At 40.8% G+C, this 27,419-nt stretch overlaps 1 protein-coding gene across 4 annotated transcripts in view; it reads right to left on the reverse strand.

Moving 5' to 3' along the window:
* The window catches only part of LOC144595108 (anosmin-1-like), a 165,070-nt gene that overhangs the window by 60,389 nt on the left and 77,262 nt on the right, over positions 1 to 27,419 (reverse strand). The window lies entirely within an intron of this gene.

Here is a 27,419-nt window from a genome sequence, read left to right on the forward strand (position 1 = left end):
AGTTTAAGAATAAGGGGTAGGCCACTCAGAACGGAGATGAAGAAAAACCTTTTCGGTCAAGAGAGTTGTGAATCTGAGGAATTCTTTGCCTCAGAAGGCAGTGGAGCCTAACTCTCCGAATGCATTCAAGAGAGAGCCAGATAGAGCTCCTAAGGATAGCGGAGTCAGGGGGTATGGGGAGAAGGCAGGAGGAGTTCATAACAAGAGGAGTTGAGTATACTCAACTCCTACTGAATGGCCTACTCCTGCACCTATTGTTTATGTATCTATGTATCTATGTGCATACAGACTACTGTGGGGAAATGACCTAGAGTCACAGAGAAAGAGTCAAACAGCATGGAAAGAGACCCAGTGGCCCAACTCGTCCATGCAGATTCGTCCAAGGCAGGAACGGGGTACTGATTGTGGATGATTAGCTATGATCACAGTGAATAATGGTGCTGGCTTGAAGGGCCGAATGGCCTACTCCTGCACTTATTGTCTATTGTTTTTGTCTGATATGACTTTGGAAATGCTTTAGCATGTGACCTTGGATTCACTTCGCAGTGAATTATTTTTAACAACACAATTTGCTTTACAAATGTCGATGGACGATTTATTGCTTGTCTGGATTTATTTCACATTCTGACATGATAAAAATAACTGATCCTGGTTACACCTTTTTCTGCTTATCGTTTCCTATCATCAGACAGCTGCAAAAACAATGCAGTCTTCAACAGTGGGAAATATAAGGCTGCAAAGGTAACCAGATCCATGTAGAGGAGTCGTATAATGAAATCCCAGTTCACAATCTCTGCAAATTTCACATCTCTCCACTCCATGAGAAGAAATATGTAAAGAGAGGAACATGAAGGTCAGGCTTGATTCCATGCCTCCCCTAGGGTGCTAAATGTCCTCAGTTACACTGGACAATTGATGGGGACATCAATCCCTCTCCTTTTGTGTCCTTGAAGAACCAACATCTGCAGGCCTCTGGACCAAAAGCTACAAAGTGGAATATAGTCAGGTAGCTCTTTTGTGACCAGACATATTAGGTCAAATAGCCTCTACCTTTATTATCCATTGTCAATTGCTCTATTATGTTTTAAGCTGGAAAGTGCAGCAAAAAGTTTCAAGGATGTTGCCAGGATTTTAGGCGCTAAGCAATTGGGAGAGGTTGAACAGGCTATGACATTATTCCTTGGAGTACAGGACCTTATAGAGGTGTATATCAACATGAATGGAATAGATGGAGTGAATGGACAGAGCATTTTACTCAGAGTAGGGGAATCAAGAACCATAATATAGGGCATAAATAAAAGGGGAGAGATTTAATAAGAACCTGAGGGGCACAGTTTTCACACAGAGAATGCGGAGTATGTGGAATGAGCTCCCAGAGAAATTATTTGAGGCAGGTACAATAACAATATTTTAAGGTTGTTTGGACTGGTACCCAGATAGTTAAGGTTTAGAGGAATATGAACCAAACATGGGCAAATCGGACTAGCTTAGATAGGGTAACTTGGTCAGCATGGACAAGTTGGTTTCTGTGCTATATGTCTCTATGACTCTACATGAATCTTTACAGGAAATATTTTTAAAGTGAAAATATATGAGCAATAGCTCAGGATAGGATAGGACTGCATGAATTGGTTTAACATATTAAATACCCACGATTGCTCACTGTCTAGATTTGCATGTGGAGACTGGAAATCCGAGTGAGGATTAAATACTTGCGGAACCATAAATTTCTGTCTTCAGAGAAATGAAGGAAATCATTTAGCAAAAAAAAAAGTCTGCACAACATTTCTTCACAGTCTGAGTACAGTAGGCCAATATAGCTCAATTGGACTGAGATCCATTTCTAGCCTGTCTCTGACCTGTTTCTTGATACAGGGAGCATGATATCTCTTTTTATCTGGACACCTGAGAGGCAAGAAATATTTAACTTCCCAATGCAAACCATCATGTGAAAGGCATGGAAACTATTCGATCCCTGCGCAAGTTAGCATGCTGTAATCTAATCGGGAGGTTCCGATGACATTGTAAACCACAAAAGCATTTAGAAAACTCATTTGGAGGACATGAGCATACGTAAAGGCCACAAGTTACATTAACAAGCATTAATCAAGGTTTTGAGATTAGAAGGGTTTTCATTTCCCTGTCGAGTCACTGGTATATGGAAAAAGACACCCAACTAAATCAGCTAATCCTATGTTGATTAATATTGTTCTAAAAAGAGCTTCATGGATCCTGCGAGCTTTAAATACCGAGGATTATAAGGACAATTAAAAGCTGTGTGGAAAGTGTTGGAACCTGAGCTATTGGGACCATGGAAATGTCATGCCTAGGAAGCCAACTGGATGTAGTAATTATGCTGCGGGATGTATACAGACATCTGGAGGATTGTGCAATTTATCCCAGCGGAACAGAAGGAAAGTCTATGGGAACAGTCGTCAGAGTTGATAATATAGCAGGTATTCTACCATATTAGCTTTGCCTCGTGGCATTGAGCTGCATGGTCTTTTCTTTATTTCATATTCTCTTCAGCTTATGTCAGAACCCATTATGTGACAAAACAGTGGCATTAAATTCACTTCCCATTTCTCCGTATAAAACAGTGGGCAATGCATTAGACACACTGACCTCCACGCCTCAGCTCCTGTTACATACACCTGTCATCTGCAGCACTCTGCCTGTAGTGACGCATCATAAAATTTATGCCACAGTGTCATGCTATTCCCATTCATTCACACCTGATCGAGTTCCACTATTCCTGCAGTGTTAACATCGCTTAGGTAATCCTTCAGTGAAGACATCGTCATGCATGAATAGAATGCAGTGACCTTGCATTTGATATCCACTGTGATACTCAGTGAAGATTTTTGTTACAAAAGACAATACATTCCTGATAAATCATTTAAAGGTACACAACCTGTACATAAAAAGACAAAATAGGTAAAGGAGTGTGTACATCAAAATATTCAATTGCACACTCTTCACAATTCTATCTAGACCCTTGGGATTATTTTATTATAATCACTCACAGATGTATACATTTAAACCTCATTTACTTGTACACATTTCAAGTTATGAATGATCTACAAATCAATTTGCTGACAAAGTATTCTAAACTAAGTAATTTACTATGTCTGTTAATATCTTTGGCATTATTTGACGTCCCAATTAGAAACAAAAATATTTTTAGAATCTTAAAGTTCCGGGAGCAATTGTGTTTATTAACTCCAACGATGCATTATGTTTGTTTAGCTTAGATTATTTTAGTTTAGTTTAATTTAGTTTGGTTCAGTTCAGTTTAGTTTAGTTTAGTTTATTGCCACATGTACCAAGTAAACTGAAAAGCTTTTTGTTGCATGCTATCTAGTCAGCGGAAAGACGATACATGATTACAATCGAGCCGTCCACAATGTATGCAGATATAGGATAAAGGGATTACGTATGATGCAATAAAGTCTGATTAAAGATAGTCCAGGGGGATTTCCAATGAGCTAGATGGTAGCTCAGGACCACTCTCTAGTTGTTGATAGGATAGTTCAGTTGCCTGATGACAGCTGAGAAAAATTGTTCCTGAATCTGGAGGTTGTGTGTTTTCACACTTCTGTACCTCTTGCCCGATGGGAGAGGGGAAAAGAGGGAATGACTGGGCTGGGACTGGTCTTTGATTATTCTGGTGGCCTTGCCGAGGCAGCGTGAGGTATAAATGGAGTCAATGACAGGGAGGTTGATTTGTGTGATGGTCTGTGCTGCATCCACAATTCTCTGCAATTTCTTGCAGTCTTGGAAGGAATTGTTCCCAAACCATGCTGTGATGTATCACGATAAAATGCTTTCTACGGCGCATCTGTGGAAGTTGGTAAGAAGGAAGTGCATGGGCTAGTCTGAAAGATTAGATTACATAGAATCCAAGGTGAGCTAGACAATTGCTTTCAAAATTATCTTGGAGGAAGGATTCAAAGAGTAGTTGTTGGGGTTTGTTTTTTCTAATTGGATGCCTATGACCAGTGGAGTCCCATAAGGATCGGTACTGGGTCGACTGTTGTTTGTTATCGAGATTAATGATTTGGATGACAATGTTGTTAACATTGTTAGTAAATTTGGAGATGACACACCAAAATTGGTGAAATAGTGGAGAGCGAGGAAGGATATCTAAGTTTAAAAGACGATTCCGATCACTTGGAAAGATGGGCCAAGGAATGGCAAATGAAATTTAACACTGACAAATCTGAAGTTTTGCACTTTTGTTTGCCAAACCAGGGCAGGACTTATAATGTAAATGTTAGTGCCCTGGAGAAAGTTACAGAACAGAAAGATCGGGGAATACAATGAATTCCATCACAAATGATTATGTGGTGGATGGTAGAAATGACTCAAAGATATTCTCAAACAGTTCTGAAAATGTTTAATGACCCTGCCAAGAAACGGGAATTCATGGCCCATGACTGATCAGGGTGCAGTTTGAGCATCCAGGACAAAACTGAGACATTCTGCTATGAGCAGCTCATCAACCCAGAGTAAAACAATTGACAGAAATCCCAGCCTCTCATTAACGTACCTGCCATCCCTGCCAAGAACCCATTGCTCCACCTGTAATAGAGCTGGTTCAACATTGAGTAGATGCAAAGAACTGCACATGCTGATTAATACACTAAAGGATACAAAATGCTAAAGTAACTCAGCAGGTCAGGAAGCATCTCTGCAGAACATGGACAGATAACATTTTGGATCGAGACACTTCTTCTGACTGACTAGGGTGTTTTATTCTTCTTCCACGCCGCTAAAATCAGTCTGAAGAAGGGTCTCGATCTGAAACGTCACCTATCCATGTTTTCTAGAAATGCTGTCTGGCCTCCTGAGTTACTCCAACACTTTGTGTCCTTTTAAGTCCAACATTGACCACATCAGTCACCTCAGAACCCACAGAACTCTAATGGAAGTAAATCTTTTTCAACCCGACATCTGCCTACGAGGGTGATGATAAGATAAAGAGTCCCTTAACTTGATTTCCAGTTTGTAAACTTTGGCTTCTGTGGTAACTTGATCAGTAGCCTGACAACTTCAGAAACAGGCAGTCATCCCACACACTTGGTTAATTTTCAGCACGTTAATGAAAGTCTTTGATTATTATCTCTACCTGTGGGATTTCTTTACTTTGACCCCAGTCATTATTTCAATCCACTTCAGTGCACATGGTATTTCTATCATGTACACGGCATTTATATCATGCCTCAGGGGCAACACTGAGCACAGCCGCCCCCTCAAAAACATTGAGCTGCACAGTTTCATTCCTTAGGGTAGCATGACCACATACAATAGTGCGACCAGGTACAGTGGCATTCTGATATGAAGCAAAACCATCCTTGCACAATTTTTCTTTTGAGGCTGCAATATAAGTTACTGCTATTTCTCTTCAATAGGCAGTCAATAATTTAAGAAAAGTAAATCCAGAACAAAATTCTTATTGAGATTGAGGATAGTCTTAGGCTATAGAATGATATTAATCCGGGAAAAGCAATAGCAGGTGGAATTCAATCCCGATGGTGCAAAATGATGAAAAAAAGACGCAAAGTGCTGGAGTAACTCATTGGGTCAGGCAGCATCTGTTGGCTCAGGATCCTCGTTCACACCGATTGTGTTGAGGGAGGGAGAAAGCTGGAAGAGAGGTGGGGGCAGAATAAAGGCTGGCAAATTCAGGGGAGGGGGTTTTGATAAGCAGATGGCTGGACAATGGCCAGAGAAGAAAAGATAAAAAGTTGAGATAAGGATTGAGAGGTATATACATAGAAACATAGAAAATAGGTGCAGGAGTAGGCCATTCGGCCCTTCGAGCCAGCACCGCCAATCAATATGATCATGGCTGATCATCAACAATCAGTACCCCGTTCCTGCCTTCTCCCCATATCCCTTGATTCCGCTAATCCTCAGAGCTCTATCTCACTATCTTTTGAATGCATCCAGTGATTCACTGCCTTCTGACGCAGAGAATTCCACAAATTCACAACTCTCCGGGTGAAAAGGTTTTTCCTCATCTCAGTTCTAAATGGCCTACCCCTTATTTTTAAACTGTGGCCCCTGGTTCTGGACTCCCCCGGCATCGGGAACATGTTTCCTGCATCTAGCGTGCCCAATCCCTTAATAATTTTATATGTTTCCATAAGGTCCCTCTCATCCTTCTAAATTCCAGTGAATACAAGCCCTGTCGTTCCATTTTTTCATCTGCAAATTATGAAACCAGAGGAAGGAACATAGGTGGGAGGGGGGAGGGGTGAGGGGGAAAATGGGTGTGAATCCAAGTGGGGCACAGGGAAGAGAGGAAGAAGGAAGGAAAATATGGTGGGGTTGTCTTTTAGGTTTGTAATCTAAAATAGGAGAATTCAATCTTCATACCATTAGGTTGTAAGCTACCCAATGATGATTCACTTGAGGAGGATGAATAAGGTTAGGGCATATGCAATGAATGGTATGGCCCCAGGAAATATAGTGGAACAGGGAGAGATCAGTACAAAGCAGAAAGCTATGAGGGGAGGGACAATAGAGATATATAATACTCTGAAGGCATTATGTATAGGGTAGATAGTAGGAAACATTTCCCCATTAAAGATGTGCGTAAACTAGAGATTTATGATTACTGGTAAGAAGTTTGGAAAACCGTGAAAAACCTTGTCCTAGAATATCCGACTCTTCTAATACCAGCGAAAGGGAAGGTGGAAGGAGGAGAATACTGATTCTCTCGCACATTGTAAATGATCTTGGAGTAGGTAATAATGTTGAAATTGAGGAGCCTGAAGAGACTCAAATTTAGTTTGTGCAGCCCACCAAATAATCAGCATAGCCAATAGATTATTAAATTGCATCATTAAACAACAGAGTAAAAAGTCAAAGGAAATGAGGATTGTCCAGTTTTCTGGCCTTACTATATCTTGAGTATTTTGTCTGCTTGTGATCATGAAGAATCAATACAAACATATTAATTAAATAGAAAAGATTAGAAAATACTGAGCATAGCATGCAGCAGCTATGGAGAGAGAAATAGAATTTGTGTTTCAGGTTGTTGATGTTTCATCAGAACTCAATGACCAACGACCTGATATTTTAACTCCATTCCCACACATGCTCCCTAACTGCTATGTCTTGCAGTATTTTCGGGTTTATTTCAGATGCTCAGCATTCACATCCCAAAAACGTGTGGATTTGTTGGTTTATTGGCCTCTGTAAATTGCCCTGACTGTGTTGGGAGTGGATGCAAAAGTGGGATAGCATAGAACTTGTGTGAAAGAGTGATCAATGGTTGGCTTGGACTCAGGCTAAAGGGCTTGTCTCCATGAGGTATCTCAGAATTGAACAGGACATTTGCAAGGATTGGATATAGTTAAAAGAGTCGCAGAGTTGATCCCTAGTATCAGGTGTTTGAGCTGACTAAGAAATAGCAAATCCAAATCTTCACAACACAAACTGCTTTAAATGAGATCAGGAAAGCATTGGATCAAATAGAAGTTAATTTCAGGAGGAGTATAAGATAATCCTTCTTTGTACAAAGAACGTTTAGTTATTTCAAGGCAGTCAAGAGTCAAGTCAACAGTGGTGAACAGTCATATGAACTGACAACAGAACAATGAAATTCTTATTGGCAGCAATTTAACAGGCTTGAAAAGTGATTGTTAACTGGTACTGTAATTAAACCAAAAGATAGAACAATAAAAATGTTGGATTACTCAAAAAAAGAAGTACAGCATCCGGGTGAGGTTTGTGTCAGTTCTGGAGCTATCCATGTCATTTGTGATCTTTTGCACTGTTTTATTCCTGACAAACAGCCATGAATACAGTTACACAAGAAGGAAATGCAGATGCTGATTTAAACTGAAGATAGACACAAAAAGCTGGAGTAACTCAGAAGGACAGGCAGCATCTCTGGAGAGAAGGAATGGGTGACATTTCGAGTTGAGAGTCTTCTTACAGTTGCAGCAATGTAAAGAGTAGGAAGTGCTTTACTGCTCTTTCGGCAAACCCAAGTGCCACAAATGTCACCACATGCACAGACTGCTCTTCAGAAGAAATTTAGAAGAAACTAGACCAAGTGGACCCAATGGGCCCAAATCTCTCCTGCATTTGTGCAGCTCCTTCTCCTCTCCCACTCCCCCCTACCCCCCTCACCCCCTCCCTTCCCCCTCCCCTCCCCACCACTCCATCCCCAGAACTCCCCTTATCCTCCCTCCTCCCCCCCCCCTCCCCCCCCCCCCCCCCACCTCCCTACCTCCCTCTCTCCCCCTTCCTTCCCTAGGAGATAGATTTAAACTTTTAAATGTGAATAACTTAAAAAATATAACTGATTTCAATGAAACTTCTTCCATTAGCACCAAAGGGACGATGGTGAGTAAAGTGGGCCTAAAATTGTCACGCTATCGTGTACCGTTTTGGCTGTAGTTCAGGAACAAACAAACAAAAATACAAGAGTTTTAGTACATAGATTGTTTTTCCAGCAGTGGATTTTATGGAGCTTTATTGACCTTTGAGAAAATCTGCAGTTAACTCTTTTGGAACTGCAGTTAAATCCATGACAGTCCAGAAAGCCTGAATTCCGTAGTCCTATGAGCCCCAGCATTTACAAAACAAGTCTCACTCTTTACAAAATCATTTCAAACCAAAAGGGTTATGCATAATCACTTCCAAATTATTTAAGTAAATGTTTAATAATGATATCCATTAGTCCTTGACAATGTTGTAACTTTATCTGAACAGAAATAATGTTAATCCCATGACTCACTCTGGCTTTCCCAGGTTTTCAAAACTCGCCAGCTCTTTATATCCCAACAGTTGTTTTAAATATGATTGTTTGGTATTTTTGAACCTCTAATTTGAGTTTCCTTGGGCCACTCCACACCTTTTGCCCTAAATGTGCTTCAATACTGGTCAATAATGTTTATCCAGAACATTCATAGAGATAATTCAGATCCATGAGTAGGAAGGAACTACAGATGCTGGTTTAAACCAAAGATGGACAAAAGATGTTGGAGTAACTCAGCGGGACAGGCAGCATCTCTGGAAAGAAGGAATGGGTAACGTTTCAGGTCGAGAACCTCTTCAGACCGAGAGTCAGGGGAGGGGGAGATACAGAGAAAAGGAAGTGTAAGGTGTGAGAACGAGACATCAAAGGGGGTTAAGATCAAGGAAAATGTAGAATAGATCATTTCTTAGCTCGGAGAAGGTAACAACAAAACAAACAGAGATAAAATGTAATCAGGGACAATCAGACTGGTCAGAGAACTGGGGAGGGGGGAGGGGGGAAGGATGAAGGGAGCGGGAAGCAAGGGTTATTTGAAGTTAGAGAAGTCAATATTCATACCAGATCCATGAAATGGAGGAGGTTTTGGATATTACATCCTTGACGGCAATATCAATTTAAAAAAATTAAAAATTTATATTCGTTTGTAAGTTATCTACTCCAAAACACATGTTGCTGACTCGCAAATGTACATTTCAAAAAAATCAACGTGCTCCATTAGCACCAGCTTGTATTTACTATGAACTAATGTGCCAGAGTCTTCACTTGAACGGCACACAGAACACAGCATCTCCAGTCCAAAGTAAAACCAATGGATTCAATTCCACAACACCACTGTTTTGACAGCAACTAATAAGGGCGTAATTGAACATGTCAGTTTTAATGTTAACGTGTATGTCATCTGTAATGATAGACTCCCAACTGCTCAGAGGCAGTTTGGAATTTTTGTTGACTACCATCTTGACAAGTTAATTCCTGAAAGTTCTTGTTTCATTTCACGATAATATTTTGCTGATGGCTAAATTCTCTACACCCCTATTCTCGGAAACAATTCCAAGTGTACAAGTTGCAGTTCCAAAACTATCTCACTCAAACTCTAACCCTACACAGATGTGGAACGGATATAATTCTGCACAAATTTCAACATCTATATTTAAGTACAATTTATGCAATTATTGGATTATTTTTATGTGAAGAATAACTCTATACCATGCTTATTGTGCAGTCTGAACAGTTACTTTAGTCAGTGATATTTTTGTTGGAATTAATTGAAACTATATTGGGTTGTCCATGTAATTAGCATGTTAGGAGAGCAGAGAAGCAATCACATAGGAGAATCATTACTGTCCATACACACTTACATGTACCTAGCCACACACATTCAGGCATGTAGACACACACACAGAAATACATGTCAAATACAAAGGGTGGCACAGTAGCAAAGGGGAGCACAGCTGGTCGACCTGCTGTCTCATTGTGCTTGAGACCCAGGTTTGATCTTTACCACAGGTGCCGTCTGTGTCAACTTTGCATGTTCCTCCCACATCTCAAAGAAACGTGCCTCTGCAAATTCCCCCTCGTGTGTAAGGAGTGGATGAGAAAGTGGGATAACATAGAACTAGTATGATTGGAGGAAATCAGTGTGGACTCAGTAAACTGAAGGGCCTGTTTCCACGGTGTTTCACTCAATTCAATTCAATTTGTGCATACGCAAATGCACATGAACACAGGTGTGCACAAACATACAGTATTTCCACCATTGCACACACAACTACAATACTAATTACCTTACTATTTCAAAAATAAAGTCAATTGTAAACTTTGGACTTGTCTTTGAGTTTAAGTTAACATTGCATTTTTTCCAAAGAAAGGGAAGTAAAGAAACTTTCCACAGCCAGAAATAATGAAAAGAATAGAGCCTAAAGTCAATTTAGGCTTTGGCACTAAGCGGTTGACAATAAATCATCTTCTGTTTTCCTCCTGACAACCTGGGATAGTTTCAAAACAATTTCCTTAAGCCTCTCTATGGTGTTCAATGAAGTATCTTCAGTAGAGACTTCCCCATGCAACAAGATTTTGTGATGGAGATTAATGCCCGTAATTTAAATATTTAAGAGTATTAACCTGCTGTAAGAGTCTGCCAAGACTAATTATCAGGGAAATGGCCAGAGGGACTCTGACTGTTTAATTGATTTGCTCCCCACCCATCTTACACCCATCAACATTCCTGAAGTCAACTGCCATAATTCACCCATCCCAGTGGTTCAGTGGGTAAAATTTAGGAATGAGTAGCAAAGATCGGAAATTCACAGTTGTAATTTTCAATCTATTCTGGGTTAGTCAATGACTGCAAAGGCAACACGTGAGCCACAAGAGTTAAGATCAGCCATGGGAGAACAAGAATGTCTGTGCACTGAATTACAGTTTGCATAAATCAGTCTTGGGAAAAGTTGGATAAAATTGGAGGTAAACGCAACGCTGTAAGAAAACCAGGATGTCCAACATTACTGGAATATCAATCATTAGTGCAGAATATTATATTTGTAACACCATCCCCCTCCAGGTTCCCTCTGATCATCAACCACACACCTATCTACCTGAATCTCCTCTCCTTTGATTCACCTTTCCTACCCTTTCTCCATCTGGTTCTATCTGTTCATCATGCTTTCCTTATCAGGATGCACCTAATATCTACCAGCCCCCATTTTCTATCTTTACCCCTCCCCTCCCCTCCCTCATGTGGCTCCACCTACCTATTTTTCTTTGTCTTACGTTTCGTCATATCACCTACCGGCCTTTGTCCCAACACTCCTTGATTAGTACAGGTGTCAGAGGTTATGGGGAGAAGGCAGGAGAATGAGGTTAGGAAGGAAAGATAGATCAGCCATGATTGAATGGCGGAGTAGACTTGATGGGCCGAATGGCCTAATTCTACTCCTATCACTTATGATCTTCTCCTCCACAGCACTCCATCTGCCCATCATTCCCCTCCCCATCTGCTTCCACCTATTCCCTACCAGGCTCTATCTCACACCTCCTTCTCACTTCTATATTGGCTACCTTCCCTCTACACCCTTCGTCCCAATGTAGGGTATCATCCTAAAATGTTGACTATCCCTTTGCCTCAACAACTGAATACTTCCAGCAGTTTTTTGTTTTTTTTGCTCTGGTCTGTAATTTGCTTCTTTGATCATTTCACTGGCTGTTTTACCTTAAACTATATACACAAAATGCTGGAGTAACTCAGTGGGACAGGCAGCATCTGTGGAGAGAAGGAATGGGTGACGTTTCAGGTTGAGACTCCAGGGATGCTACCTGTCCCACTGTGTTACTCCAGCTTTTTGTGTCTATCTTTGGTTTAAACCAGCATCTGCAGTTCCTTCCTACACATTATACCTTGAACTATGTTGATCCTAAAAGCTGCATTTTCTTTTCTGTTGTTTTTGTAGGTCTGTGACTTTTATAGGTTAACCCTTCAGATTTACAGCTATTTCAGCCTCAAAGTTTCCAGCGGAAGTGGCTTCTCCTTTTCACTTCTTTTAAAAAAATGTAAATACATTTGTAAGCCATTTTAAAGTTCAAATGACCATAAACGTTATGATGTTTTTTGGTCTTGCAAATTATAAGCCCTTCAAATCTTCAAATCTTCGGCATGCAGAATACAGTACATGTGAAGCAACTTTAATGACTATGCAGAATATAAAACAGTGTCTTTGTTGTGCAACTTGCACCTCTAGATTAATGCTAGTTCTTCAGTTTGCCCTGACACTTTGGTGGGTCTGTTAATACCACACATATCAATTGGAATGCACTAAGATGCAGTTCATGTTTTATCATGCCACCAAACACAAGTGAATGTGTCCACAATTAACACACCATTTGTTCCTTTTACCCCAGAGCAATATATTCCATGCAGGCGAGGAGTACAAGTCGAAGGAGGCTATTCACCATGGATTCATATGCAACAAAATGCAGGGGTCGCCCGACTGAAAAGACCCTGAATGGTGCATTATGTAAGTTAAGTTTGATGGTCAGATTAAATGATACATCGTGGCACTAGACATCTGTGCCTCTTCATGTACCAATGGCATGGAAGGAGCAGCTGTCTCTAAGTATGCTTCCCATGGGGAAGCAATTATATTCTGCCACTCGAGTGAAAATCTGAAAACTGTAACATTGGTGCCTTCCATTCTGAACAGCATAGCAAGTGAAACTATGGTGAATGGAAATGAGGTGCATTCGAAGGGATCCCACGATCGCCCAGCATCAGCTGCCTCATTTGACCAAGGACTATTGGGACCCTTAAAGTACTTAGGAATCATTTAGCAAAGTCACAGGGACTATAATAAGAGTGCGGTGGTAGGTGGCTTCATGTGGGAATGTTGGATGAATTATTTTCAGCAGTATTGCAGTAAAGCAGAATAGTGGCGAGGCTCTGCCAGTGTATAGTGCCAGCTATGCAGTTACAGCCTCTCTCTTTCCTCCAAAGACATGCCTTACAATCAGAATTCTGGCAATTAGTACCACAGGCACTAATTTCACTGCATTGCCATTCCTAAAAGTCAGCTGTATTATCTAGACTAGATCCATCACTATAACAAAGCCAGTTTTATCAACACCAGTACTAGCTTTACAGGATCCAAAATTATAGCTCAGGGATTATAAAATTATCAATTGAAAAATGGCCTGAGATTCTAAACCAGCATAGACAGCAAACCTTTTGCCCAATGCAGTTGCTAAATGGAGAAATACTAACGCGATGGTAGGAGTTTCTCACATGCTTCCTGGCATTGCCTTAATAAGCTGAATGATAGCACTGAGCGCACAACGATACAATCCAATGGAATGCTCGTGCATATGTCTTCAGTTCACTGGGCTTGTATTTAATGTGGAAGTGTGGGAACAAGGAACTGCAGATGCTGACTTACACAAAAAGACACCAAGTGCTGGAGTAACTTAGCAGGTCAGGCACCATCTCTAGAGAACAAGGATAGGTGACATTTTGGTTCGGGAAGCTTCTGCAGCATGGAGAAACGTCCCGACCTGAAACGTCACCTATTCATGTTCTCCAGAGATGCTGCCTGATCCGTTGAGTTACTCCAACTCTTTTTGTCCTTTAACGTGGAAGCACTTGCTTCGCAGAATTGGCTGGTGGGTTAATATATTGCGTAATTAGTAAAGTACTTTGGGGAAAATCAATATGAAGCTCACTTTGTTGACTTGCCGCATTTGTGAGTGGGAAATATACCATTGTTCTTTCATAATGGCTGGATCTAAGCTCTCCAACAATTGGGAGCATCTTCACTGTGAGGATTGCAGTGGCACAAAAAGACTCAGCACCAACTTCTCAAGATCAGCTCGGCATGGGCATTAGTGCTGGATTTGCCAGCAATGCTCACAATGCAAAGCTTAGCTCTTGTTATTTCACATACTATGAATTAAAACATATCCACAAAATGGCATCAGCTCTCTTCGTCCCTCTAGTTATGAAGGTCTTACATTCCTTGGGCAATGTTAATACTGGAGAAGCCGAAATTCTCTTATTTTCACTATTAACAGACCCCAGCTGGAAATCAGTTCCATTGCCATTGAGTGTATCCTTCTCCTAGAAACTATTTGCAAGCTTTAAAATCTGCAGTGATTGACAGATTCTTGATTAGGAAGGGTGTCAAAGGTAACGGGGAGAAGGCAGGAGATTGTTCAGAGACTACTGATTGAGAATGATCAGCCATGATCACATTGAATGGCGGTGCTGGCTCGAAGGGCCGAATGGCCTCCTCCTGCACCTATTGTCTATTGAAAGATCAGCCATGGTTGAATGGCGCAGTAGTCTCAATGGGCCGAATGGCCTAATTCTGTTCCTATGACCTATGAACATGTTTCATGTTATTTTTGATCCCAATATGAGATTCAAGTGACACTTCAACGGTATCACTGGGACCATTTTTTTTCCACCTCCGCAACGTAACCTGATCTTCTCTGATGCTAAAACCATAATTCATGCCTTTGTTACATCCTGTCTTGAATATCGCAATGCCCTTTTGGTTGTCCTGCATTGCATTATCCTCTGCAAACTGGAGGCCATGCAAAATTCTAGATCAGTTCTGTCCTAGCTTGCACGACATCCCAGCACCCCTGGGCTCATAGGCTTACAGTGTATCATGATTAAACAATGAATGCTAGTTCTTCTTGTGTCCTACTGTACTTGAGAAATCAGAAGCAAATTAAGAATTGCAACAGGTAGATACAGAATACTGGAGTAACTCAACGGGTCAGGCAGCATCTCTGGGGAAAAGAAACAGGTGATGTTTTGGGTCAGAACACCATCAGACTGCAAAGAAGTCAGACACTTTCAACAAGGGAATATGTCACAATCTTGTATTTGATTCCCATTACTCTTTTTAAGGAAATATTCATTTCAAGCCCAACTACCTTTACATTTGTACCAACTACTATTAACTTTTTAATACACGCGAGTTATGGGGCTATTGCCATGTTATTTTCAATGGACTGTGTTTATAAATGTTCACATAACAATGTGGTGTGTTGCCAGTATGCAAGATAATGATAGATTGGTAGCATTTAATATCCATTGAATTCTATTGAAACTATAACAACAAACAGGGAAAGCTTGTACAACTATATAAAAAAGAAAAGATCAGCTAATGTAAATGTTAGTTCCTAAGAGGATAAGATTCAAGATTGTACGTTCTCCTTGTGACCGCATGGGTTTCCTCTGGGTATTATGGTTTCCTCCCACATCCCAAAGACATGGGGTTTGTAGGTTGATTGATCTCTGTAGAACTAGTGTGAACAGATGATCGATGGTCGGCGTAGACTTGGTGGGCCAAAAAGCCTTGTTTCCATGCTGTATCTTTCAATCAATCAATTTCATAATGGCAATTGGGAAATGGCTGAGACTTTGAACAAAAAGCATTGCAAGAATTTTGTTTAAAGAAACAAAACAATCACGAAGGAGAATGGACTGATGGAATCTAATGGAACTAAAAGTTGTCAAGCCCCCTGAATTTGATGGCCTACACCCTCAAAATTATACAGAATGGCTGCAGAGACAATGGGTACTCTGGCTAGGCTCAGCATATTTCAAAATCACAAAAGAAACTCCCATAGAAAATATAGAACATAGAACAGTACAGTGTGTAGGAAGGAACAGCAGATAATGGTTTTCACCGTAGACACAAAATGCTGGAGTAAATCAGTGGAACAGGCAGCATCTCTGGAGAGAAGGAATGGGTGATGTTTCGGGTGGAGACACTTCTTCAGACAGGAACAGGCCCTCTGGCCCACAGTGTCAGTGCCAAACATGATGCCAAGACTAACTCGGAGATGAAGAAAAACTTTTTCAGTCAGAGAGTTGTAAATCTGTGGAATTCTCTGCCTCAGAAGGCAGTGGAGGCCAATTCTCTGAATGCATTCAAGAGAGAGCTAGATAGAGCTCTTAAGGATAGCGGAGTCAGGGGGTATGGGGAGGGCAGGAACGGGGTACTGATTGAGAATGATCAGCCATGATCACATTGAATGGTGGTGCTGGCTCGAAGGGCCGAATGGCCTACTCCTGCACCTATTGTCTATTGTCTAATCTGCCTGCACATAATCCATATCTCTCCATTCCCTGCATATCTATATGCCTATCCAAAAGCCTCTTAAATCCCACTGTCGTATCTGCCTCCACCACCGTCACTGGCAGCACATTTCATATGCAAGAAATGAGGGAGATAAACAGCAGGGAAAATACAGACTTGATGTCTGTTGTCAGGAACTTGTTGCAATCTGTTAAAAGAAAAGTTAGCAAGTGGAAATTAAAATATCTCAATACAATATGAAAGGGAAATCATGTTTGGTGAATTTATTTAAAGTTTTTTGATGATGTAGCAAGCAGGGCAGATAAAGCAAAAAAGCAATACTCAGATTGGGAATTCAAGAAGACATTCGATACATTGATATACAGTGTAACAAGGCCAGAACTCTTGCACTGGGATTTATGGAGGATTGGTTACAAACAGGATAAATGACTCATTTTCATGTTGACATGCTATAATTAGTGAATGCTGAGCTCTCAACCTCTACTACTTTCTCCATCGCTGCTCCCACCCTATGGAACTCACTACCCCAAACCGTCAGAGACTCCTCCTCACTCACCACATTCAAAACATAACTGAAGTCTCATCTGTTCAGTACTGCCTTCAACCACTGAAGGTCACCTCACCTTTTGTCTCCTTTCTCTGTTTGTTTACTTATTTATCTATTTATTCACTTCCCTATGTTCTTTAAATCCCTGTAAAGCGTCTTTGAGTATATGAAAAGCGCTATATAAATGTAATGCATTATTATTATTATTATTACCCATATTAATGACTTAGATGAAGGGATTTAGTGTCTCATGAGTAAACTTGCTGATGATGCAAAGATCAAAGATAAACAAGTTGTGGGGATGAAAAGAGTTGCAAAGAAATGTGTTGCGCAAAAATTCGTTTTGTTTCGTTTTGATCCTTATGCAAAACACTTGTTAAAATATTTGCACTTCCACTCAACTTGTTAGATGCTGCCAGCAGTGAAAAGCCAAAACTCATACATTATTTATGGACCTAATAATGATATTTATCTTTGTTTAGAATGCATGACTGCTGGCATGGTAGTAAGTAAATTATTTTTTTGCGTTCCACACGAGAGGCAAGGGTGACAAAAAGCTCTGCGTGAGAAAGAAAATGAATGTATTGTGAGATTTTCAGGAAGAGATACAAAAAACTCTTTGCGCAAAGTTGCGTTACCTTTTCTGTGGTTTGCAATTCCAGAAAGGCATTGATGATTACAGTAAATCAAATACAGCGCTCTTCAATTTGCTAAAGGGATTCATTACTAGAAAAGGTTGCTGTTCCTCTAATTTGCAATGGGCCTCACTCTGAAAGTGAACTCTGACAAATGCATAATGTTGGCACAATGTTGGCACAATGTGTTCCTATATGCAGAGAATGTCATAATATTTGTTTGTAATCATATTTGGAAGTATAAAATAATCTGCATTCTATAGCCCACTTGCTAAACTGCAATTGTGTTTAAGGAGCCTTTCCCACCCAAGGTCACTAAACTTTAATTGCTGCAAATGGCAGATACTACCGTTAATTTGGTTAATTGTTCCTCCCTTCACAGATGCAGTCTGACTTGCTGAGTATTTCCTGTACTTTCTGCATTACTTCATTCTGTATATATCTGGTTATCAATCCTAAATCAACCAACCATAATTATAAATCTCTCTTTGAAATTCCATCAATTTCTATTTTATTGTAACTCTCGCTCTGATTAAGAATTATATAATTTATGTGGATATCACTCTCGCTCTATCTAAATAGAGGTGCTGCCCCAAAATGTCATGTCCATTCCCTCTCCAGATGCTATCTGACTTGTTGAGTTCCTCCAGCACTCCAACACTTCCTCAGCATTCCAGCAGCGGCACTTTCTTGTGTCTAGCTTTCTCTGTCTCAATTGCTTTTCCTTTTAATTGTTATTCACTCCATACATTTCTTGTTATCCATTTCCAGATTTTTACAATTTCAGCTGCCGTGGAACACAGAATAACAAGAGCAGGGTCAGCCATCCAATGCCTCAAGTCTTCCCTGCCATTCAATAGAAACATGGCTCATTTACTCCTGTATCAATTTGTTTTCTGTGATAGTTACCTACTGTCCTCAATTCCAACGATCTTTCGAAGGTTTTTCCGCCTCCACTTTAAATACAGATAGTGATCTAACTGTTACAACTCTCCAGGACAGAGAATTCCGGAAAGTTACCACCCTAAAAACTATCCTTGGCACCTCAATTGGGCTCAGCATTTAATTTCAATGTCATGTCAGCTAGTCTTGACAGCCACTGAAAGTAAACCCTTTGGCAATGGAGCAACTGAGCAAGTTTCACGGCATAATGTCTCAAATCAGCTAAAATGTCCTATAACATATCAGGCAAATATCCCCAAATGGTGGTTTAGTTACATAATCTTCAAAACCAAATGGAAAAAATGGTAACATGTAAAATTTTGGCACAAACTGTACATTGAAAGGGATCTGGGTGTCCAAGTACATGATTGACAAAAAGATCTTGTATCCTGGTAAAGCAAGTAGTTAGGAAAGTTAACAGAATGTTATTATTTATAGGGGATCTTACTTAAACTAGTAGGGAGGTTTTGTTTCAGTTAAATAGGGCATTAGTAAATTCACATCTGAAGTACTTCATAGCGTCTTTGATTTTTTTTTAAGGGAGAATGTAAATGCATGGGCACAGTTCAGTAGATTGGTTTAATAGATGGATACCCGGAATAAAAACTGAATATTGCAGGAGAAATAATCTTCCACCGGAATTGGAAACTTGATCAAATAATTGAGGTTTAAGTTTCAGAAAGGAGGATGCCAGAGAGAACAAAAAAAATGGACATCGAAGAGACTGCAGGTGCTGGAATCTGGTGCAAAATAGAAGCTGATGGAGGAACTCAGCAATTCAGGAATCATCCATAGACCATTAATCTGGACTGAAAGAGTAGAAGGGAGGAAGCCAGTTTCAAGAGCTGAGGAGAAGGGATGAGGCAAGAGCTAGCAAATGATAGGTGTATCCATGTGAGGAGGGTTTTATTGATAGATGGAGTCATCAGGCGTGGAAGGGAAGGATGAAAATAACGACAAGAGGCTGGAAGGCAATAGGTGAATATAACCAAAGGGCTGCAGATAATGGGACCTGGTAAGAAAGTAATGAGAAGCATGGAACCAAATAAGGGAGGGGTGGTGGGCAGATGGTAACAGTGGGGGGAAGGGGACCTAGTTGGTGGACTCTGTAGGTGTTGATCCAATCGGGTAGAAGGGCGAGAGGGAATAAATTAGGTGATGAGTATTGGGGGTGGGGGGGTGGGGGGGGGGGGTGTGAGAGTTCTTGGATCCATTAGAAAAAGAGAAAGGAATGTTTATGCTATTGGGTTGTAGACTAGCCAGGTGGAATATGAGCTGCTGTTCTTCGAAGGATATCTTAAAGAAGGTGGACTTACATAGATTCTTGATAAGCAGGGTGAGTGAGGGAGGTAGACAGGAAATTAAAGTTGAAGTTGAATGGCATAGCAGGCTCAATGGGCCGTCCTGATTTATATTTTCATACGTATGACATTTTCAGAAAATGTACTACTTTAATCTGTGTGTGGTCCAAACAATTGTGGAGAGATTTCTTATGATCTACGATGTCTTGAAGTTGATTTCTGATAATGTCATGGATTTTGGACAAACTCCGGTGACAGAAAAAAATGCTACATTCATCCGCACAAACTTTGGAATGTAGCAACAAATAAGCGTGTGTGGTTTTGAGCAGGAATTTTGCTTCATTTGCTTGGAATATGGGAAATTTTCCAGTTATAGCCTTGATGTTTATAATGCATAAGTTAATTAATCATGAAAGATTTTCCTAATACCTGACGTAGCAAAGGCTGTTCTCCAGTATCACCTTACCATGAGCATAGTGCCAGAGGGTGCTCATGGGGCGGCACAGCGGTGGAGTTGCCTTACAGCACCAGAGGCGCTGGTTCGATCCTCACTATGGGTGCTGTCCACATGGAGTTTGTAGTTCTCACTGTGACCACGTGGGTTTTTCCCGGGTGCACAGATGTACAGGTCTGTAGGTTAGTTGGCTTCTGCAAAATTCCCCTAATATGTAGGATGCGAAGAGGGATAAAATAGAACCAGTGAACGGGTGATCGATGGTCAGCGCGGACACAGTGGGCCTGTTTCCATGCTGCATCTCTAAACACTAAGATGAGGCGGTGTACAATTGCTGGTGCCCTTTATGATCTCTGCCTCTTCTATATCTCTATTCATTAAGTAATTGCTTCATCCTAGGAATGGTGCACTTGATTTTACTCTAACTGAATCTCACAGGAAACTCAGAAATAGCTGGAAATAGAGCCTAAACTTCACACTATGTGACACAAGCAGCATTCGTAATTTCTTCTGTAGTCACCAAAAACGCGCATTGCAAACCCCACCACATTTATCATGAACAGTGATAACAGGAACCACTCGTGTAGAATTCCTTACTCATATGGAGATGAATAGTAAGGACTGTAAAAGTCCAAATGCAGCAAGATGGTTAGTTAATTTAAATCTAGGGCTACTCACCAAGTCCGGACTGAAATAGGTGGCTGATTTGCTGAGTAAAGTTCGTGGGGCAATATTTGCACATGTATTGATTTTGAAACAAAGCTTCACCAAGGTACAAAATGGAAGATGGAGACAGAAGAAAATGCAGATGCAGGGATCCTGAGCAAAACACAAAAATGTTAGAGGAACTCAGCAGGTCTGGCAACATCTGGGGAGGATATGAACAGGTAACATTTTGGGTTGGGACCCGAAGAAGGGTCTGAAGATGGGTCCTGATCTGAAACACCATCTGTCCATTCCTTCACCAGGTGATGCCTGATCCGTTGAGTTCCACCAGCACTTTATGTTTTGCACAAAATGGAAGATGTCTGGACCAATATATCATATAATAAAACCTTAGCTTGATCACCCCGATAGTTGACACCTTTTTCCATATCTAGTTGCAAAGGAGTGTGGAATCCATATATCTTATAGATAGATTGAACAGGCAGTGAAATTGAGGAAAGCTCAGAAGAAGAGCATAAATATCTGGAAATATTTTTTATGAGTGAGACCACAACTGTTTGAGGTTGGGCTTATTAATAAATATAATCTTTGCAGGGGTGGGGCATGGATGGAACATCACATTATAAAGCAATCTGATTGCCAGGTGTCATTATTGGTGGTTTCCAGTTTTAACACTAATGTAATGTTAATAGTGCATTTCTTCTGTGGATAACTGAGATCAGAGTAATGTTAGGAGCTTATGGTGATTCCACCTTGATTTTCCAACCGCTTCCTCTCCCCGACCACATCAGTCACCTTCCTGGAGGTGGAACAAAGAGATACTTGGAGTGCAGGTCTCGCAGAATATATTAACCAAGGCACGTTGTTCATTCTTGTACAGATATATCTTTTTGGCTCTTGATCAAGAGTACCACAGATACATAATTCATTATTTAAAACCATAGTAAGATGTGCTTTAGTCATCCACAAATCTTTTTTCCTGTATGTTGAATTTTGGTCTTTGTGCCAACTTTATCAGTGATGATCATTGTGTTAACATTCACTACCCCATGGAGTCCAATGGGCAGCATGGTGGTGTAGTGGTAGAGCTACAGCTTTACAGCACCATAGACCCGGTTTCAATCCTGACTACGGGTGCTTGTCTGTACGGAGTTCGGACATTCTCCCCCTGAATTGCAGAGGTTTTCTCCGAGATCTTCGGTTTCCTCCCACACACCAAAGACATACGGGTTTGTAGGTTATTTGGCTTCACATAAATGTTTTTAAAAATGACCCTAGTGTGTGTAGGGTTGTGTTAATGTGTGGGGATCACTGGTCAACGCTGACTCAGTGGGCCGAAGGGATTGTTTCCGTGCTGTATCTCTAAAATTAAAACAATGATGGAAACTAATATCAATTAGGGTCCCTTTAAACAATGACTTTAACTCACTTTCCCTGAGAACTCCATTGCCCCAGCAGTGACTGCTATTTCCTCCAACCCTCGTCTGTCCCCACCTGTCCCCGACTACTGATTCCTAAGACGTTGATTCATCACAATAATGTTATTGGATCTGTGATACTATCGGCTTGAAATTTCCATCTGGTCCATCATGAACAGGCATTGCATTGTCCATCCAATCTGACCTGCCAAACCCCTTTCAATTTTCCCAGCAGCAATCTCCCTGCCTAACCCACCTCCAAATCACTGGCCCAAGCCATCTTCCTATCTCTCTGCCATAACCCTCAATCAATCCTTGGCATAACTCCTCTGCCAACCTCATTTCCCAATCCTTTTACCAATCCTTGATGTGACCCCTCTACCACTTCCAGCCCAACCCTATTTAGTGGCCTGGCCCCTCAGCCATTCTCATGGTCCAAACTCCCTACCAACCCCTGGGATGATTTCTTGATCAAACTCCATTGCCCAATCTCTGGTCCTACCTCTGCATCAGCTTCTTGGCTGAAACACTAACTTTCCAATCCTGGACTGATGAACAGACTTTGAGTTCTCAGCCTCCTTAGATCCAGAGTCTTCAATTACTCATGGGCCCAACCTCAAGACGTTATGGTCCCACCCATTATTTTGTTGATTTTTTTCCTGAAAATCACAGACAAACAACTTTATTCCTGGATACCCTATTGTGACAAATAACAAAGTTCCAGACGATGAAATGAATTAGAAAAACAATCGCTCAAGACTTCTCTGCCATTAGCACAATCATGGCTGATCCAATCTCGACCTCAACACTATTCTCTCTCCGTACCCTATGATTCCTTTGCATTGGCATAACAAACACAAACCAGTGGAATGACATTCAATTTAATGTATTAAACCATGTAACATCAAAAACATGTCCGGCACAACATGAGCTTCATTGATCGTTACAATATGGTTCTGAGCCACTTTGTATGTACTTCAATTAGCCTTTTGCATGCTTTAGGATCCAAACTGTAAATCAGTCAAGACTGTTGGATTCAGAATCCCCTGGTCTACTTGTAACCAAATCAACAAGTCCCTGTGGGGAATGGCCCTCCAATCTCCTCGGGAATGCAACAGGCCATGATTGGCACCAGTCACTCATTCCCAATAGCACCTACTCTCCCAATGAATCAAACTTACCTCCCACACCACTCCCCCGACAATAAGTGAGCCTTCTTTGCACCAAAATCAACACTGCTCATTGCCATCTCCGGAGAGCAAAGGAGAAAACCCAATTCCTAGACCTCAGTCTAATTAGAATTTCAATTGCTCTCCTATTATTTCAACATTTGTAGCAACTGTGACTACCAATTCTCATTGTGAAAACTCTGTGTGGACCCTTGGAGACATTTAACTTCATTGCAAACCCAGAAGAGGTGTTTTTTTGCAACATCTGCAGCCATTTTTCTAGGATGTTTCAGAGTTTTATAACTTAGTTTAGTTTAGTTTAGCGATACAGCGCGGAAACAGGCCCTTCGGTCAACCAAGTCTGCGCCAACTAGCGATCCCTGCATATTAACACTATCTTACACTACACTAGGGACAATTTTTACATTTACCAAGCCAATTTACCTACAAACCTGTACATCTTTGGAGTGTGGGGGAAAACTGATGATCTCGGAGAAAACCCATGCAAAGAATGTACAAACTCCATACAGACAGCACTCGTAGAATCCGGGTCCGGTGCTACAAACGCCTTAAGGCAGCAACTCTACCGCTGCGCCACTGTGCCGCCTCTGTTTTGGAACTCAATCTATTTCTGAGTAGTCTTTGCGCCTGCAGTAACTGTTGGCATGCCATCTAGCTGTCGAACAATTCTTGCCCTTGTTACGTGATAACAGTATAAGCAGCCATAATCTGATTACTGGAGTTTCATTGAAAAAATGTCTATGGCTGAAACTTAATGCCAAGTTAATATCAAACACACTTAAAGTCTTGACAGTATCCGTCATGCTTCTCAACAATGAATTCCTATGCCAGGTATACTGTATATATATACACACCTGATGTAGGAATTCCAGAAATCTAACAGTGGATTATCGAGAAGCATGACTGAGACTGTCAAGACTTTAATTGTATATGTATGTATATACATGCACACACACATATATATAGACAATAGACAATAGACAATAGGTGCAGGAGTAGGCCATTCAGCCCTTCGAGCCAGCACCGCCATTCAATGCGATCATGGCTGATCACTCTCAATCAGTACCCCGTTCCTGCCTTCTCCCCATACCCCCTCACTCCGCTATCCTTAAGAGCTCTATCCAGCTCTCTCTTGAAAGCATCCAACGAACTGGCCTCCACTGCCTTCTGAGGCAGAGAATTCCACACCTTCACCACTCTCTGACTGAAAAAGTTCTTCCTCATCTCCGTTCTAAATGGCCTACCCCTTATTCTTAAACTGTGGCCCCTTGTTCTGGACTCCCCCAACATTGGGAACATGTTTCCTGCCTCTAATGTGTCCAATCCCCTAATTATCTTATATGTTTCAATAAGATCCCCCCTCATCCTTCTAAATTCCAGTGTATACAAGCCCAATCGCTCCAGCCTTTCAACATACGACAGTCCCGCCATTCCGGGAATTAACCTAGTGAACCTACGCTGCACGCCCTCCATAGCAAGACACACACACACACACATGTACATATGTTGGAGAAGGAACAAAAAGCTGTGTGTTTACTGAGTGTAATACAATATTGGCCACACATGGCAAGGAATACCAGATTTTCTGTTCACTCTCAGAGTTTCTCAAGCATAAAAGATTTTGTTTAATATTTAACTGTAGATTGATTTACAATACAATGCCTGTTTGTGATAGACCAGATGGAAATTTCATGTTTCACTTGAAAGGAGGCCAATAGGCAGACAGAATCAGAGATGCAGTAACATAATTGGTATGAATCAACATCTTGGGAGTCAAAAATCAATGTGGGTATGCTCTATTTGCTGAGAGGTATACCGTATATTTTGTGTAGATGCAGTATGTGCTTACATTGTTCTTGAAGTTGAGAAAGCTCATTGCTTCATTCTTGGGGCAGAGAAAACCGCATTTTTGATCACACACTATTAAGATTGAAAGGTTTTGTCACTTTTGAATTTCACCCTGGAAGGGACAAATTCTCAAAGAGAGATTTGACTGCTTGTTCAGTTTAACTATCAAGTTTTGCAGATTTAACAGAGTTCCAGGTTCATTATTAAGTAAAAACAATTATTTTACATGGAGCACAACTGAACAGTTGAAATTTACTGAAAATGTGATTGCTAACTTCTAGTTGCATTTCTAATCTATATAGATTAAAATGAGCTCACCTGAAAGGTGGTGAATTGAAGTAACTTGAAGTAAATGTTTTTTTAAATTCACTCTCCAGATTCAAATCCCTCATTTTGCAGATAACCACCAATTAACAACAAGGTATAGCTTTACATTTAATATGATAAAGACAGGCATTATAAGGATACATTGCTGCATACATGTAATGCATCCTTCAAGGTACCCCAGCTCCATATTTTCTTGCTGCTGACATGTGCAGCCCAGGCTGCACATCAACAAAGCTCACTGTGTGGAATTCAGGAGACTCAGTGTATTTGGCTCATTGCCTCAACTATTCCAGGATTTGGAAACCAATAGGAAAATGGGTAGCAACCAGAAGTTCATTATCAAATTTGAAATGAAAACAAAAACTCAGTGTTGTTGAAAGGTCTTGTCAAAAACATGGACCAATCCATCAACATACTGCTGACTAAACTTCCATTTTACTTTATTTTCAGCGTTTGTTTGTGTCAATGTTGACAACTTCGAAATGTGAGCATTTTAGTTTAGTTCGGAGATACAGCAGGAAAACAGGCCATTTGGCCCACTGAGTCCACGATGACCGCCAATCACCCATTCACACAAGTTCTATGTTATTCTACCTTCACATCCACTCCGTAAGCACTAGAGGCAATTTATACTGGCCAATTAACCTGCAAACATCTTTGGGACATGGGAGGAAACCGCAGCACCCAGAGGAAACACATGCGGTCACAGGGAGGATGTGCAAACTCCACACAGACAGCACCCAAGATCAGCATTGAACCCTGCGCTGTGAGACAGCAGTACAACACTGCCCACAGTGACTAAATGATGGGCCTTCTTTCTTCAGGTAGGCATGGTAAATTATTTCCCAAACCCATCAAGTATTTTAAGGAATTGTCAGAAGTATTAGCAAAGTAAATTTGGAACATTTTTTCTATAATTTATCTCATGTGTCTAAGAAGGAAAGCTAACCGAGAAAAAAAATGACTGAGATAGAGTTCCATAAAGGAATAAATAGACAAAATAGGCATAACAGTACATCGGCTGGGAAATATTGCCACGCTACAGTATGGTAAGCTACGAGAAGGATATATTAAAAAGGAAAGGAGTTTGAATTGAGCTTGCTGGAAGGCAGTGTAGAAAAGAAAGGTCAGTTGTGAACGAGGTCAATGGTGGGACAGGGTTTTGTGGGTATATGGGTTTTGTTTTGGGTTATGTTTAGAGAGGAAAAAAATTAAAACAATTGTCCTGAGTTACATGCATAAACTCGCATTAACATAGTGATTACACGTTTTACTCTACTTTTGAAACTTAGTTCCACTGAAATGATCCGTATTGAATTTTCCAACTGGAGTATAACATACAGCTGCTGGTGCTCTGGGCATTTAATGCATGTAAAAGGGATGAATTTCAGAAGTGTAGTAAGGATGATTCTTGGGAAAATAGTTCAGAATTGACGAGTTTTCAGAATACCATCTGACAGTTACTCGGTTCAGAGATAAACAGCAAAATGAAATGACTTGGTGTGAATACCTTTAAGGATAACCTCACAGTTTAAGGATAAGGGGGAAGTCTTTTAGGACTGAGATGAGAAAGTTTTTTTTCACACAGAGAGTGGTGAATCTGTGGAATTCTCTGCCACAGAAGGTAGTTGAGGCCAGTTCATTGGCTATATTTAAGAGGGAGTTAGATGTGGCCCTTGTGGCTAAAGGGATCAGGGGGTATGGAGAGAAG

The sequence above is a fragment of the Rhinoraja longicauda genome, chromosome 7, assembly GCF_053455715.1.
Source record: "Rhinoraja longicauda isolate Sanriku21f chromosome 7, sRhiLon1.1, whole genome shotgun sequence".
Taxonomy (NCBI): Eukaryota; Metazoa; Chordata; class Chondrichthyes; order Rajiformes; family Arhynchobatidae; genus Rhinoraja; species Rhinoraja longicauda.